The following is a 15,293-nucleotide window of genomic DNA, read 5'->3' as shown; positions in this document are numbered from 1 at the left end:
GTCTATAACCTATTACATTCACCTCATTCTCCAGCAGCCAATCACCGTGCTGCAGCCAAACTTTAAAATGGTTCTCCTCTCTCCTGCAGTCAGCTGTGATTTCAGGTTTTCATGCTGCCGCCCGTCTCCTCCCCATCCACCTCCTTTCATCAAATCCAGATCTTCAGCATCATCACCAGTGTCTAGACCCCGGGGGGTTCCCTATATGCTCACGGCTGCATTTCCCCAATTAGATATACGATTTCAGGATCGGGGTCTAATCGCCAAAGACTTAACATTTATCATATGACATGTGTCAATAAATGTTCTTTAAACAAAATGAAGTCTCTCCTGATTGAACTGATTTGCTTTGCTTTTTAAGACAAATGATGCCTCATAACCTCAATTAGTCTCTGCGACGGAAAGGGCTCAAGAAATGCCCCTGTTCAAGTCCCAGTGGCATAATTCTAGCCCGGTGGCAAGCACTAAGCCTACAGCCTACATCATGTACTGGGCATTGATTTTAGAGGCTATAATTTATTTATCTCACATCGGATGCCAAATGGATGTGTGCCCAGGAAAAGAAAAGTCTGCTGACTACATAGCTAAAGAGGAGCAAGAGCGGTGCAGCAGAAAAGGCTTGAGAGGAGGAGGAGGACGTTTCTCCAGAGGACATGGATGAGACAGAGAAGGCAGGGTAGGAGAGGAATAAGGTGGCTACTTATGAGCATTTGCAGCAGAGAGCGTTCCTTCAAGTGCTGTAATTACCTCCGAGGAACCGGACGTTTTTCTCTGGAGGATGTTCGGCAGACAGGTGATTAATGAGCAGAATTAGGAGCCATAGCTTTCCCTGTCTGCATGTATGCATGACTCTTACATCTTGACTCCGCAGATGGACCTGGCATCCTCTATTGTATCAAGGAGACGTCTTTAAGGGTTAGGCAGGATTAATTGTCCTCATGTCTTGGTGCTGCAGTTTCAAGTCATCAATTACAGCCTCCTCTGTTACAAACTTCACAGTGGTTATATGGGCTGGGTGTGCAGTCTATATATGTCACCTGGGGTGGATAAAGTTAGAGTTCCACTCGAGGACAGACGCTCCACTCTGGTCTACACATAGTGGCTGTTGTGTTCATGAAAAAATCGTCACCGTTACAAAGAAGATGGTCAAAAGTTTAATTGCTTCTCATGACATTTATTTCCAGAAATCCTGGAATACATTTTCATCACAACATGGCTGGATTCATTTTGTTTCTAGTGTCTGCGGTAATTAATAAAATACATTTATGGTTTTAATGCTTTGTTTTAATTTGAAATTTCAGTGTTCACCTTGATATTTAATGTCTGTTTTTGCAGTTTTGCAATGCAGTTTGAAAAGGCTAAAAAAGGAGACAATGGAGAAAACCTAGTACAGCCTAGAGATAGTAGGAAGAATTGCCATTCCTCTTCTTCTCAAAATACCTACAAGTATGTGTCCCTTGGCAACAAACAACCGATGCCATCAGTCGCTAATATCATTTCAAACATGTTTAAAATAAACAAATACAAATTGTATCTGTTGACAACTGCTTATGGTGAGACTGATGTTATTATTATGAATAAGTTACTCCACCATTGTTGCACTGGGCATACATTCTGTAAACATGGGTTGATAACACATTTAAAAAAAGTTTTTTATTCTTGTGAGCAAAATTACCAATTTATAAAAACATGTTAACTACAACAAGCCCCTTCCAGACATAGATCTATGTTTAATGATGTATTCTTCTTTATTTTATAGCTGCTACGGATCTCTCTGTGCCTCAAGGCTCACCAGGGTTACATAATTGCATGGATGGTTGACATTACACACATTGTGTATCCACCAGCATCAGGACACAACTGTGTGTGTGTGTGTGTGTGTGTGTGTGTGTGTGTGTGTGTGTGTGTGTGTGTGTGTGTGTGTGTGTGTGTGTGTGTGTGTGTGTGTGTGTGTGTGTGTGTGTGTGTGTGTGTGTGTGTGTGTGTGTGTGTGTGTGTGTGTGTGTGTGTGTGTGTGTGTGTGTGTGTGTGTGTGTGTGTTTTAACAGTGTGGGAGGATAAAAGGAGAGACAATTTGAATCCTTTTTTTGTGTGACAATATCTCTCTACTTGGTCTCGGGTCAGCTGACTGTGCTTGCCTTGTTCACACATTGAGAACAAATCCACGTCTGGTTTCACCTCTGCCTCTCAATTTTTTTTATATATTTTATCCGAATTGACTCTTTGAAGGCACTAAAACAAAAAAAATAGCTGGTAATTTATGAGTATGAACCCATTAGTCACCCAGCACTGTGCAAATGCAATTAAGGTAATTGTGACATAATGAATGTCCAATATCAATTCAGTATCCTGGCATTTATCATCTGCTGTAAAAGGCATTTATCTGCCACTAAGATGTTGCTACTGTGTCTCATTAAAAAGAACAGATACAAATGTTAAACCCTGAGACCTTTTATTGAGAATTATCACTGTTGCATTTAACTGTTCCAACTCGTCAAAAAACACTTTTTTCTTTATCTACATGTGTTACTGACAAATGTTTCCAGAAGCAAGTTTGTCGAGCCTGTGACACCAATGCAAAAGTTTTCAATGACACTGTCGGAAAAAACCTCCATTATTTTCCCATTTATATTTCATTTCTATCGCATGAGTGCCTTCTGAGCCAAAGCTGCGGCAGCTCGCAAGTATCTCAATTTCAATCGCTTGTCTTTTTATTGCAAAACCCTTCCACCATGACACACTGCCATTCTTCATGTAAATCTTAAATTGACTTCTTGTAAAATGTGCTCCGCAATTATTGTGCATCAAAAAAGCTCCATTGAGTTACTGCGTCTAAATTACCGTCATATGAAGAAAAATTGTTATCATTTAAACTGAAGTATAGAGTAGACCACCCTGTGTTGCTGTGATTGTATTACAGCTCTTACTGAGACCAGATAGCATCTCATGTGACCCCGGATGATAGACATGTGCGGCAAATGAAAACACATTAAAAAAACAAAATATTTAAATTAGTTCATCCAGCATCATCCATTTTACAAACACAAACACAGGAGGTTAAATCCAGGTCATTGACTTCTTTTAACCCTGTAATCTTAAACTATGGTGGTAGAGGAAAAGTCATTAGTGAAAGGTTTATCATCACTAGTTTCCATAATGTGATGCCAGTTTGGTTTGGTATTGAAATACACATTTAATTACAATTGAGTGTTAAAAACAAATTGATTAAAGGATACAGTATGCTTATGTATACTGTAGATCAGGGGTTTTCAAAGTCTGGGAAGGTGAGCCTCCCCTCAGAGAACATGAGAACAGCCGCGCCCCCCCTCCCAATTATTATTGCTATTATTATTATTATTATTATTGTTGTTGTTGCTATAATGCAGGGTTATTCAATTGCATTTCAAAGAGGTCCAGTAAGAGCAAATGTCATTAAATGCTCTGTTTTCGCTGTCTACCTTTCTCTTTTTGAGCACGCCATTTGAAGTTACTCCAACTGTTTCTCTCTTCTTGTCTCGTCTCTGTGTGTTTGAATCTATCGTGCTGACTCACTGACTGCACCGATTTGATTGGCTGAGTAGCATCACCTCCTAAAAACATTAAAAAATAACTTTTTAAAACCTTTTTATCTTTTTGTTTTAAATATTTGTTTTAAACATTTTTTACATTTTCAACATCGTGGATGAATCCTTATATGCTCCCGGCAACACACTGAACATCAACTTTGCCTCCTTATTACACTCACCCCTACTTTAGTGCTGGGGGAACAATGAGTCTGCGTCTTTGATGCGCACAGGCGGATGATGCGGGGATCAGAGTCCTGCGGGGATCAGAGTCCTGCATTGGGTCGGTACCCGACGGGTGACCCGCAAAAAAAGTGATTCGCGGGTGGTAAGATTCCTCTGACCTCTCCCCGCGGGACCGCGCATAATCATAACCTCTGCACTGCATCAATCTGCTGCTGAGCGCGCCACATTCGAAATGGCTGAGGTGAAGCTCTAGCGGAGAATACAGCATTGTAAATAACTCTTCCTCAAGAGCGAAATCCAACGTCTGGGAGGCTTTTGGTGTCATGGAGAAAATAACCAACATCCCACGCTTTTTGAGCCAAATACGCAACTGCGTGTGTTAATAATTGCATGTTTTCAGTGCTCCTAGGATATGCGGGTTCGGGTCGGTTTGCGGATCTTGTGCCGACGGGTCGGGTCGGTTTGCGGAACTAATTGGCAATATGTGCGGGTGGCGGGGCGGGTTCGGTATTGCACGTTGCAGGTGCGGGGCGTGAGCGGGTCTTGAAAATCAGACCCGTGCAGGACTCTGGCGGGGATGCAATGTAGACAGGAATAAACGCAGATCATCCTCTGGCTGCAGCCTTGACCGGTACTTGCTTTTGATCAAAGTCAATGCGGAAAACCCGCACTCACACAGGTAGGTGGAGGTGAAGGGAATGAGCACTTTTACAACCTTTTTGGCGAGGTGGGGGAACTCGGTCTCCACAGACAGCCAAAAGTGTGCAAGTGACACTTTACTCATCTTGTTCTCGTTACTTTTTTTTCTCATGCTGCGCCTCCCCTGAAGCTCTCTGGCGCCCCCCCAGGGAGGCGCACCTCACACTTTGAAAACCGCTGCTGTAGATTAAACACTCATTCTAGAATACATTTTACAATTCAATTAGACAACCTTTTAAAGATAAAAGACGATTAATTTTTGGAATTTATATGTAGTTGATGGTCTTCAAAATGCCACTATTTATATACATGTGATTTATATCTTTTGTTTTGACCATTGGATTTAAAGTATGACATTGGAGAATCATTGACAGAAACAAAATCCAAATAATAAACCCTGTTCTTCTTACCTTGGTTTCACCTTTTCAGTGTGTGTAAACTTTAGATGACAGAATAAATACCTGAAACATGCTCATTTGGCTGATTGAACTTCTCACAAAGCAAAAAGGGAGATTTGTGTGGAGCATGACAGTCAGCCAGAACAAACGTTTCAGGTTGTAAAACGCCCATCAGGCTCAAGCATATAGTTGATGGTCGACTGACTGTAGCTTTTACTGTACACTTGCAGAGGTGAAACTAGGGCATTGTTTGTCCTGCACCTTTCCATCTGTCAAATGCATTCAAACTATATTTGTATACACTATGAAGGGCACAAATAATTCATATTTTTTTTAAGTCAAACTTGCAGGTCAAAAGTCAGATTCATGACTTGAATCATGTTGGGTTTAGCTTTGAGATTATTTGCATTTATCGTTTCTAGGCTGATATTTAATGCTTTCTGTTTTCATTTTGTTTTTAACTGTTGCTCTTTTTGTATAACTGGTCAAATGTTTTACCCTGTGAGACAATTTCAGGGTGTTTCCAAAGTAGGATCAGTGGGGTTTAATAGCATAACATGTCTCATGAGATCTGAAACAACATGTCATGGTGTCAAACTTTCTGAATCAAAGAGCAAGGCTCTATTTGTAAAGCCCCTATTTGCCATGGTAAAAGGAAAAATCCATCATGGAGGAGAATGAGATAATAGTGTCTCACAGATGCAGAAAGGAGACCAGGATGTTACGTAGCAATATGATGACTTGTTTTGCGTAAGACACATGTAACAGACTGAATGTTCTCACTTTTGAAGATTATTTTATTGCCCCTACTTTGATTGAAATAAATGGGTTCATGGCCTGGTGATTAGGAATGTAGGACATCATGCGCTGAAGTCGATGTAAATGAGGCAACCACAGACACATCGACCATCACAAATTCATAATGTTTTACAATGCGAGAGGATCCGTGGGGATTTTTTTATCTGACTTCCACTGGTGTTGAAATAATACATCTGCAAAATGCAGCATTGTAGCAAGTGTCAGAATAAAAGAAGTGGTTTGATTCAATGTAAAAAAGACAGCTCCAACATTATAAGCAGAGATAAATAGTCAAAAGAGATGGTGACAAAAAGAAGACCGTAAGAATGACTTGTTTATCCAACAAGAGACTCTGATTGAAGGATAAATGAATTTAAAAAAAAAGGACATGGATACTTACATCATAGATTTTTTTAAATACATTTTAAATACAAGATTTGTCATCGGAAAGGAGATCTTTCTAAAAGCATAGTTGATCAACAGCAGAGTGAATGGGCTGTACAAGACATCAACCAGAAGGCTTTCTCTGCCCACTGCCTAGAAAAACAGTGGGTAAGACATGGCAGTCAGCTTCAATATGGCAGAAATAAAGAACAGGTGGTGGAGCGGGTTGTCCATTAATCTAAAGATCAGTGGTTCAATCACTGGCTCTTTCACAGCCAGTACAGCCAGCAGTAAATGTAGCATTGAAACAATTCAATTCAATTCAATTCAAAACCTTTATTTATCCAGATGAAATCCCATTGAGATCATTGATCTCTTTTTCAAGGGAGACCTGAAACAGCCTTGATAGTACCTATATAGGGGTGTGGTGATGACAGTAAGGACGATAACAGTCATATTTAAAAATTCTTCTTATTTCTTACTTTTGTACATTTTTTATTACATTTTCTCAACATTTTTACACTCATATATTGAGTTTAATTCATTTGGCATTAAAGAGACATAATGCAAGCTAGAAAAAGTTAAAGATTTTACAGATAGCTTTATTTTTTTCTTCAAATGTTCTTAAGAAATAGCGTTAATCCTTATTGTGATTTATCTTGGCCACTATAATTGCGTAGTGGAGATATGATAGTCACAACCACAGGAAAAGGGTTTGGATTTGTCATAGCACGATTATACAAGTTCTGCCCTTTAATCTGTAAAGGTTCGCTACACTGCCATTGCGAATCTGAACTCCTCTCATACTCAAAAAAGTGGGTAATCGTAGTGTAAAATCCTGTGAACTGTAGAACCTAGGATTTGATATGCCCTTTCTTCAATTCAAAAACAGAGTAGCTCTCAAACTCATATGACTCCTATCATCCAGCCCAAGCACCACACTCACTAGTTTGTTTACTTTGTTAATTTATCTTAGGAAAACATATCAACAACTATCCAGGGAAATGCAATCATCATTGCGTGTGTAAGTCACCTACAAATTGGCAGTGTATTGATACTCAGTGACACATCGCAAATTATGATGGATGTGTTGGCGCAATCGATATCCATTACACCCAGGAAAACATAATCATATCTAATAATGAACTATGAATGTTGCATGCATACAAATTCCATCTTTTAGGGACCAAGTGAGGCCATACAGGGTGCAAAGTTAGAGTACATAAAGCACAATAGTGTGCCCTGTAAAGTGCTTCCTAATTACAATGCTCACTGACTCCTGCTTGAAGATGTTTTGGGTCTAAGCCTAGTTGTTAACCCTAATTACATCCCACAGCTGACAGGGGTCCCATTCACATGCAAACACTAATCCCCTTCACAGTCCATTGGTTTATGACAAGAGCTATGTTAATTACATGTAAAGCCTGCAATTGTGCATGTAAAAAACATGAAAGTGCTTGAATTGTGTACAATTACTCCATTACTTTATCAAGTGAAGGGGAAATGATTCCTTGACAAGCCAATGTTACAGAAATTAGAGACCAAAGGAGTGTTCTTATTGAACTGTTAGAGGGTCTCAAAGCGCAACTGAAAGAATAGGTACCAAATGATGTTTTTTCAGACTCTGAAAAAGCCATAAAATCACATGCACTACATCAATATAATAATTTCAGCTCAATTCTTGACACCAATAGCAGCCATATTAGTATTGGAATGAGAACACTTCAGTCCCACTGTGCGACACTGAGGAAACAATCTGAGGTTTGTCCTCTTTTTAGCTACTGCTCTTGTAAAAAGCAGACATCCTCAGACATGCACTTGACTTTCTCTGTGTCCGAGCAACAGAATCCCCCAGCGTTGGCTTCAATGAATTACAATTATTCGCCTTCTATCGTGCTTTCAGCTCTTCAATCATCATTTCAAGTATCATCAAAAATGCTGCACTGTTTCCTCCATGTATTGTATTAGAATTTCAGCATATAACATGCAAAAATGTGTGAAAATGCTTGTCTAAATCCTTTTTTTATTTGAGTTATTCTGTTGAACAAATGACTTTCTCCCTCTTTAAAAAAAATATATTTTTGGTTTGCCTTTCTATGCAATAACATAAAGCTCGCTTTATCGATCATCTTCATTTTTAAACTCACTAAAAGATGCTACAGTGTTGCAACCTTCAGAAACTTGGATTAACAAGAAAGCCAACAATGCTGTACTTTATAACCTTTATACCTTTGTTCTTTGAAATAATGAGAAAAAGACTTGCTGAGTATGAGAACCCACTCAATAATACACAGTTTAGTTTCTTTGTTCTAAAATATCCAGACTGGAGTCTGGTAACTCTTTTGTTGCCCGCAGCTATAATTACTCATTGCTATAATTAAGCAGCAAGTTTGTGCATGTCTCTCTTGTCTTCAATCTTATTTTTATTTATTTATTAGTGTGATAAGAATTGCAATTTGCCTGAGAATAAATTGTTCCATAGTGTGTAACAGTGGGGAAATCAGCCTATTAACATGTGTGTGACATTTATCAACAATAAAGCAGGACACTTTATCTCAACATGAGTTATATATCTGTCCACTAACATAGAAACCACAGGCACTACGTTGCATGCATTTGCGTGCATTTAACAAATTCATAAATAAATGACTTATATGAAGTGTGCCATCAGAATACATTTCTTGGCAATGTAGAGTAACAACAGGTATGTGAATGACAATAGGGAGGCTGTGGTGTAGTGGACTAGTATGTTGGTGTTCGGATCAGGGGAGCACAGGTTCAAACCCCACTGCAGTCAGCATGTCGTTGTGTCCCTGGGCAAGACACTTCACCCCAAATTGCTCCTTTGGGGATTGGCCACAGTATTGAGTATGTAAGTCGCTTTGGATAAAAGCGTCTAACAAGTAACATGTAATGTAATGATAAAGCTGTTGTTTTGTATATGTAAAATGTCCACAAACACTCAACTGAGCAGTCAACAGAAGAAACCTCTATGGAGCACCATTCACATTGCACTGATTCTAAGCAGGTGTAATGGACACAATCTTAGTTTGGTGTGTTAGCTACTTCTATTTCTCCAAAATAGCAGGATGATGATGGTTAACCCTGTATAACTGCTGCCAATTGCATGGCAACCCAATAGTTTCAAACTAAAAGTGTCATCCTACTGGGGCTGGTAGAGAAACACTCTCATAGGATAACCTCGTCAGTATACTCTATCCTTGGAGATTTATTATCCTTTAGTTAAGATTTATCAGGCTGGATCAAAGTGATGGATATAATGATAGATAGACATGCACAGTAATACATAGGGCTGCTAGCATGGTCTATGGTTTGTAACTATTTGTTTTAGGCACTAAAATCTGGTCTTGGTTAGCAAATAATTGTTGTCATCATCTTTCGTACCCAAGTTGTATGCTGTGTTGATTCATTCATTCACCTGAAACTTTTAAAACTAAAGGAAAATACATGTCAGACAAAACCAAAAATGAAAATGATAATGATTTCTTTATATTTACCATCTTTCCTGTTAAATGCATACGCTTGTAGGTTAGCATATAGCAAAAGCACACCCAACTGACAAATGTTGTGATGAATTAGCGTGATAATGAATCTGCCTGTTCGAGAAACCCTAATTGATTTGGCAGTTTAATTTTTGTCCTGGCTGGCTAATTATCAATTTTCAGGAAGACAAAAAGGTGAAACGGCCTGGTTGGTAATGATGGGACGGAGGGAAAGGCAGTCTCCGAAGAATATTGAATGAAATGAGAGACACTGAGTGAAATGTCAAATCAAGTCGACGGTTAACAGTATGACAAAGTACTTACTACTCGCAACGGGAATGCCGGATGAGAGCTGAGGGGGTGACATTTGAGTCAAAACGCTGAATTGTGACAGCTTCAGTACAGTTTTTAATGCTCAACAAGGCTATTTTGAACATTGGCAGCTCTTAATGCAAACTGGAAAAAACCTGAACCGAAATGCCCAGAAACCTTCAAAGGTGGGTCATCAGTAATTCGTCTGTCCAGTTTTATTTGGACCATGCATTGCTGACTGCTACTGTATATAGGAGATCTTTTAGACAAGTTAGTTTTCTTTCTGCTTGTGAAAAATCCTTTTCCATCACTGGGATAGATAGAATATCATTTAATATGGACCAAGTGGTGAAGCTAAAGCATTTCAATTTAAGGTGGTCATTTTTACATCAATGCTTATTACAGCTTTATCTTAAGCCTTCCAACTACGAAATTAATTATCTGCTTTTCATGTGAGGAATCCAATCGTCTCATTTCTTTTGCTTGGATATATTCAAATATGACATGCTCTTTGTCGAACAAAAAACTAATGAGAGCCCTTGTATTTCAGACCCACTTTTCATGATCTAAGAAAATATTGTTTGAACCCCGATATGATTAGAGGAGACATTCCTCCTAATGAGTTCACAAAACCCTTAAAAGATTTGAAACATACCCCTGAAGACTTTGGTAGAAGAAGAGTTTCTGTTCGAAGGACTACATATGGCTGTAATCTGTTACAGTAATCGAGATGACTGTTAAAAGGAGCCACAGGGGTGGTAAAATAATAGAAGCAGCACATGAAGACAGGCTTTGAAATAACTAGATCAAAACTATAAATGCCGCCGCATAAGCTTGTCACATCAAGTTGATTGACAATAAGCGGTATACAGTATGTGTCAACAGGGAGGAAGTGTAGATGAAGATTGAGCAGTGGTGGCAAATAGAAGTTACTGTTAAGGTAGAAAATAGATTTAACCTCACGAATAACCATACAAATGGATGAACTCACCAACAGCTTCATAACCTTGTGTAAGCAATATGAACAGAGTTTATCGTAACATGACAACAAAACAAAAAAAAAACGTTCCTTTTAAGGTTTCAGTTAATTTGTCATCCAGATAGTTCAGACGAATTCAACATGTCTTAAACAGCTGGAAAACATGCTAGTGGATCCATATACATGTAGCAGGAAGTATAAGACCATAAGCACAATGGCGCTCAAATCCTTTTCTTGACATGTCCTCCATATTGACCAACTAGCATCTGGCTGGTAGCTTGTGAGACTCTGTCAGCAAAATGTGGTTCTGCAGAAGGGATTTTGAGTACGTTGTCAGGTGTTTATATGTATTTCTCTCTGTCTGTGGACAGATTTTGTCAACACAATACCTTTACAATTGTGTAAAATGCAGACACAAACTATACATGTGTGTGGTTAAAATCTAAATGTAAACCGACTTTGAACTCTACCCTTTGCCTAAGTTGGCGTTGTGGTTGGTTGATGGTAAAAAAGGTGGAAATAAAAGAAAGGTATATTACTAAAGAGGGGGGGATTCAGAGCTTTTGTACTGGTTGGGCTGTTAATTTATCTATTAAGTGCAGATAACATCTTATTAAGTCTAATATCTAAATTGTTGTTGTCTGCTTTGGCACATCACAGAGACAATTTAAGTTTAGTGTTGCTTTTCTGTCGTCTTGAGACTTTATATACTATTTTCTGGGTTACTTAAAGGTGAAACCAAAGCATTTGGTTTCAAAAAGCAAAACACCTCCCACTTCTCCTCCTAAGCCACTTTTCATAAAGTAGTGTGCCCTAGGGGACCTGTATCTTTACCTTTAGCAATATTCCTCATAAATGCTGAAGGAAAAGGAGGATGAAGCACTTGGCACATGTTTCTTTTAGTATTTTGTCTTTTAAAAAGCAAACTGAACCTCTCACTACACATTAACATCGTATATAACCTTACACGCTTGGATTTCAACACCCAAAAGGGATAAATAATTCACTATTGATTCACAATTTCAGTAAACCAAACAGCATGACCATGTTTACTAAGCAGGCTTATGTGTGGTACTTCTTAGAGAAAAGACACCTAAGGTATAACGCAAACTGAGGTACTGTAGCAAATGTTTTTCTGTTATGCTCTCAAAATTAGTTTTTTAATACTTGTGGTTCTCTAAGGAGGTTTCCTTGCAGATTTAATTTAACACAATGCGAGTGCTTATGCACAACATTATGCCTGGTGTTTTATTGTGTCTTATTACTCATATGGGGTAATATGCTCTAATGATAGATGTTGAGTGTTTACACCCCCTTGATGAGAAACTGTAAGAAAGGATCGGGGAATCCCTCCGGAGTGGATTCATGACGACTGGATGTGAATTTTTTTTGTGGTTTGTGTTCCAGCTGTCAATCAGCTGTGCGCAGCGTCTCCACTGCAGCCTGTGCGTCTCAACCAAGCCCCCAGGAAGTGCGCCGGACTCTGAGGAAAATATTCGTTGTGGCCAAACGGCGGTACTACACTTCCGTATCAGTCGCTGGGCACGGAAACACTTTTTCCAATTGACTAACATTGGGAAAGAGACGTCTGTAAATCGTTGGATGATTTTTTAAAACTAAATAAACTACCCAGTATGAACATTTGTATAGCCCTTATTAAAAACATTCGGTCCTCAAGTTGTAAAATGTGCTAATAACGTTATTCTGAGAGTTATTTTCCCCGGCATTATGAACGCGGATCCAACCCATGGGACCGTGCCGCCCGGCACGTTCATGTGACGTGTTCAGTACTACATGAGTTGTACCTTTACCCATGGATGCACAATAAGAACGGATTATATGATTATATGAATACTTTCGTGACGTTTCGCCATTCGGCCATTTTGTCTTCATCCGCCAATGAGCAACTCTCATAGGAATGAACGAGGCCCCGCCTCCCACGCTGTATCCAGTTCTTATTATACATCCATGGTCTCAACCCCCCCGCAGCAACTCCCCCCGCAGCAACTCTATCCACCAGTTAAAGGAAATAAAACAAATGTGTTGTGTTATATTAGCTGTACTTACCAAATATGGTGTTCTTAGTTTCCATACCTCCTGTGTTTTACGAGTGACTTATCAAGTATTGGCGAACGGCACAAAACATGATTAAACATGATAGTATAAACCATGCTCGTATCTAAAACCTAGAGAAAAGCAAAACGGCGTCAGTTTAAAGTAATTCTGTCCTTCTGATTACCGCATCATTTATGAGAATACATTTCATAACATTAACACAACATAATCGAGGTGGTTTTAAATAACATATCCGTCTTTATTTATTTATTCAAGTTAGCCTATAGATGTTTTTGTGTGCACTGAGGAGTCGCAAAAAGGCGTTTGTTTAATCATTTTAAGATTGGCCTTAATCCATTTTTGCAAATTAATTCTTCATATATGATAAATGAGAAGTAACATTTCATTTATGGTATTATTTCCACATATTTCTCTCCATTCTTCCTTCTGCCAACGGTGTCGCAGTTTCTCGTCTCTCCTGTTTTTGTGCGTACTGCGTACGGATGGGTCAGAGTGTGCGTGGAGGACCGCACATTTTCCCGTCAAGTTTGTTTTTTATAAATCGCAAAGATTGCTTAGAAACTGGCGTACGCCATCTTTTGAGCGTACACACCGTTTATAAATGAGGCCCCTGCGGTTAGGCTCTTTCTTGTGGATCAGTATATTTTCATCTTTCCTTACAGGGGGCATAAATAAAATAATAGATGATGGATAATTCTCTGAAATTTGGACTGCATTCAAAGACAGGATAGTTTTTTAATCTTCTAGGGAATGGGATCTAGTTTAGTCCATTAATATTCAGTCAAATAAGGTCAGGTAGGACCCTGTTGTGTCGTCTCTGGGGCCTCATTTATAAACGGTGCGTATGCTCAAAAGGTGGCGTACGCCAGTTTCTAAGCAATGTTTGCGATTTATAAAAAATAAATTTGACGGGAAAATGTGCGGTCCTCCACGCAAACTCTGACCCATGCGTACGCACTAAGCACAAAAACGGGAGAGACGAGAAACTGCGACACCGTTAGCAGAAGGAAGAATGGAGAGAAATATGTGGAAATAATACCATAAATAAAATGTTAGCTCTCATGTATCATATATGAAGAATTCCTTTGCAAACATTGAATAAAGCCAATCTTAAAATGATTAAACAAACGCCTGTTTGAGACTACTCAGTGTACACAAAAACATAACTTGGAGAAATAAATATATACGGATATGTTATTGAAAACCACCTCGAATATGTTGTCTTAATGTTATGACATGTATTCTCATAAATTATGCGGTATGCAGAAGGACAGAATTACGTCTAAACTGAGGCCGTTTTGCTTTTCTATAGGTTGTATAGCATGGTTTTATATACTATCATGTTTAATCATGTTGTATGCCATTTGCTAAGACTTGATACGTCGCTCATAAAACACAGGAGGTATGGAAACTAAGAACACCATATATTTGGTAGATTTGGCAGCTGATATAACTCAACACATTATTTTGATTTCCTTTAACTAGAGTTGCTGCGGGGGGGGTTGAGACGCACAGGCTGCAGTGGAGACGCTGTGCACAGCTGATCGGCAGCTGGAACACAAACCACCAAATAAAAAATAAAAATATTAATTGACTCCACTCCGCAGGGATCCTCCGATACTTTCTTACAGTTTCTCATCATGGGGGGGGGTCTCCTGTCCCCGGCACAAACACACTGACACACTGCCTGAGGAAGGTTATGTGTATTTTGTCATTAACTTTTTTCTGACCACTTATTTTTTTATTTTGGTGACGATCCGACCTCCATGCTGCTACTCTGGTTCAAACTGCATCCACCAAACAATGTGATTTGTCTCCACCTTCCCAAAAGAACCAAAATCTGACACAGTGTGAAATTTCTTTTTTAGCTGTTCTGTCGTCATTTCCTGCGATCTTCTTCATGCAGTCAGTAAAAATGAATATTAATACGGGGCGTTTCTTTGACTATGTATAGGCAAATATGGGCGTTACGTGAAGCCCGCAAAAGCTGCGCCACATTTTGAGTTGATTGTGATTTATAAAGGGAAACCGACGTAGGACGTGCCGCACGCAAGTCCTACGCAGTGTTTTATGAATCGGAAAATGTCTGTGCGTATTTATTTGCTTTGTCCTACGTAAGCAACCTTCCCACGTGAATCCTACGCAAGGCTTTATAAATGAGGCCCCTGGTCTTAATTCTAATATATAGAAAAACCTGAATGTTTTTTTTTATTATGAGCTTCATTTAGGATTGGATCTGATGACACTAGAATATACCGTATTTCAATAATTTCTGATTACCCTGGGGTCCCTTACAGATCAGGGTTCTTTTTTTTAGCCTTTGAACATGAATGATGAACAGCAAACAGGTTTTCTTGTTTTTTTTAAAACACATTTTACTGTTTGGCTTTTGCAT

The 15,293-nt window shown here is 39.0% G+C and overlaps 1 protein-coding gene across 1 annotated transcript in view; it reads right to left on the bottom strand.

Moving 5' to 3' along the window:
* vstm2a (V-set and transmembrane domain containing 2A) overlaps positions 1-15,293 on the bottom strand; it is a 69,802-nt gene that overhangs the window by 19,740 nt on the left and 34,769 nt on the right. The window lies entirely within an intron of this gene.

The sequence above is a fragment of the Trematomus bernacchii genome, unplaced genomic scaffold (assembly GCF_902827165.1).
Source record: "Trematomus bernacchii unplaced genomic scaffold, fTreBer1.1, whole genome shotgun sequence".
Classification (NCBI taxonomy): domain Eukaryota; kingdom Metazoa; phylum Chordata; class Actinopteri; order Perciformes; family Nototheniidae; genus Trematomus; species Trematomus bernacchii.
Note: the sequence above shows the minus strand (reverse complement) of the source record. Positions and strands in the feature narration are given on the sequence as shown.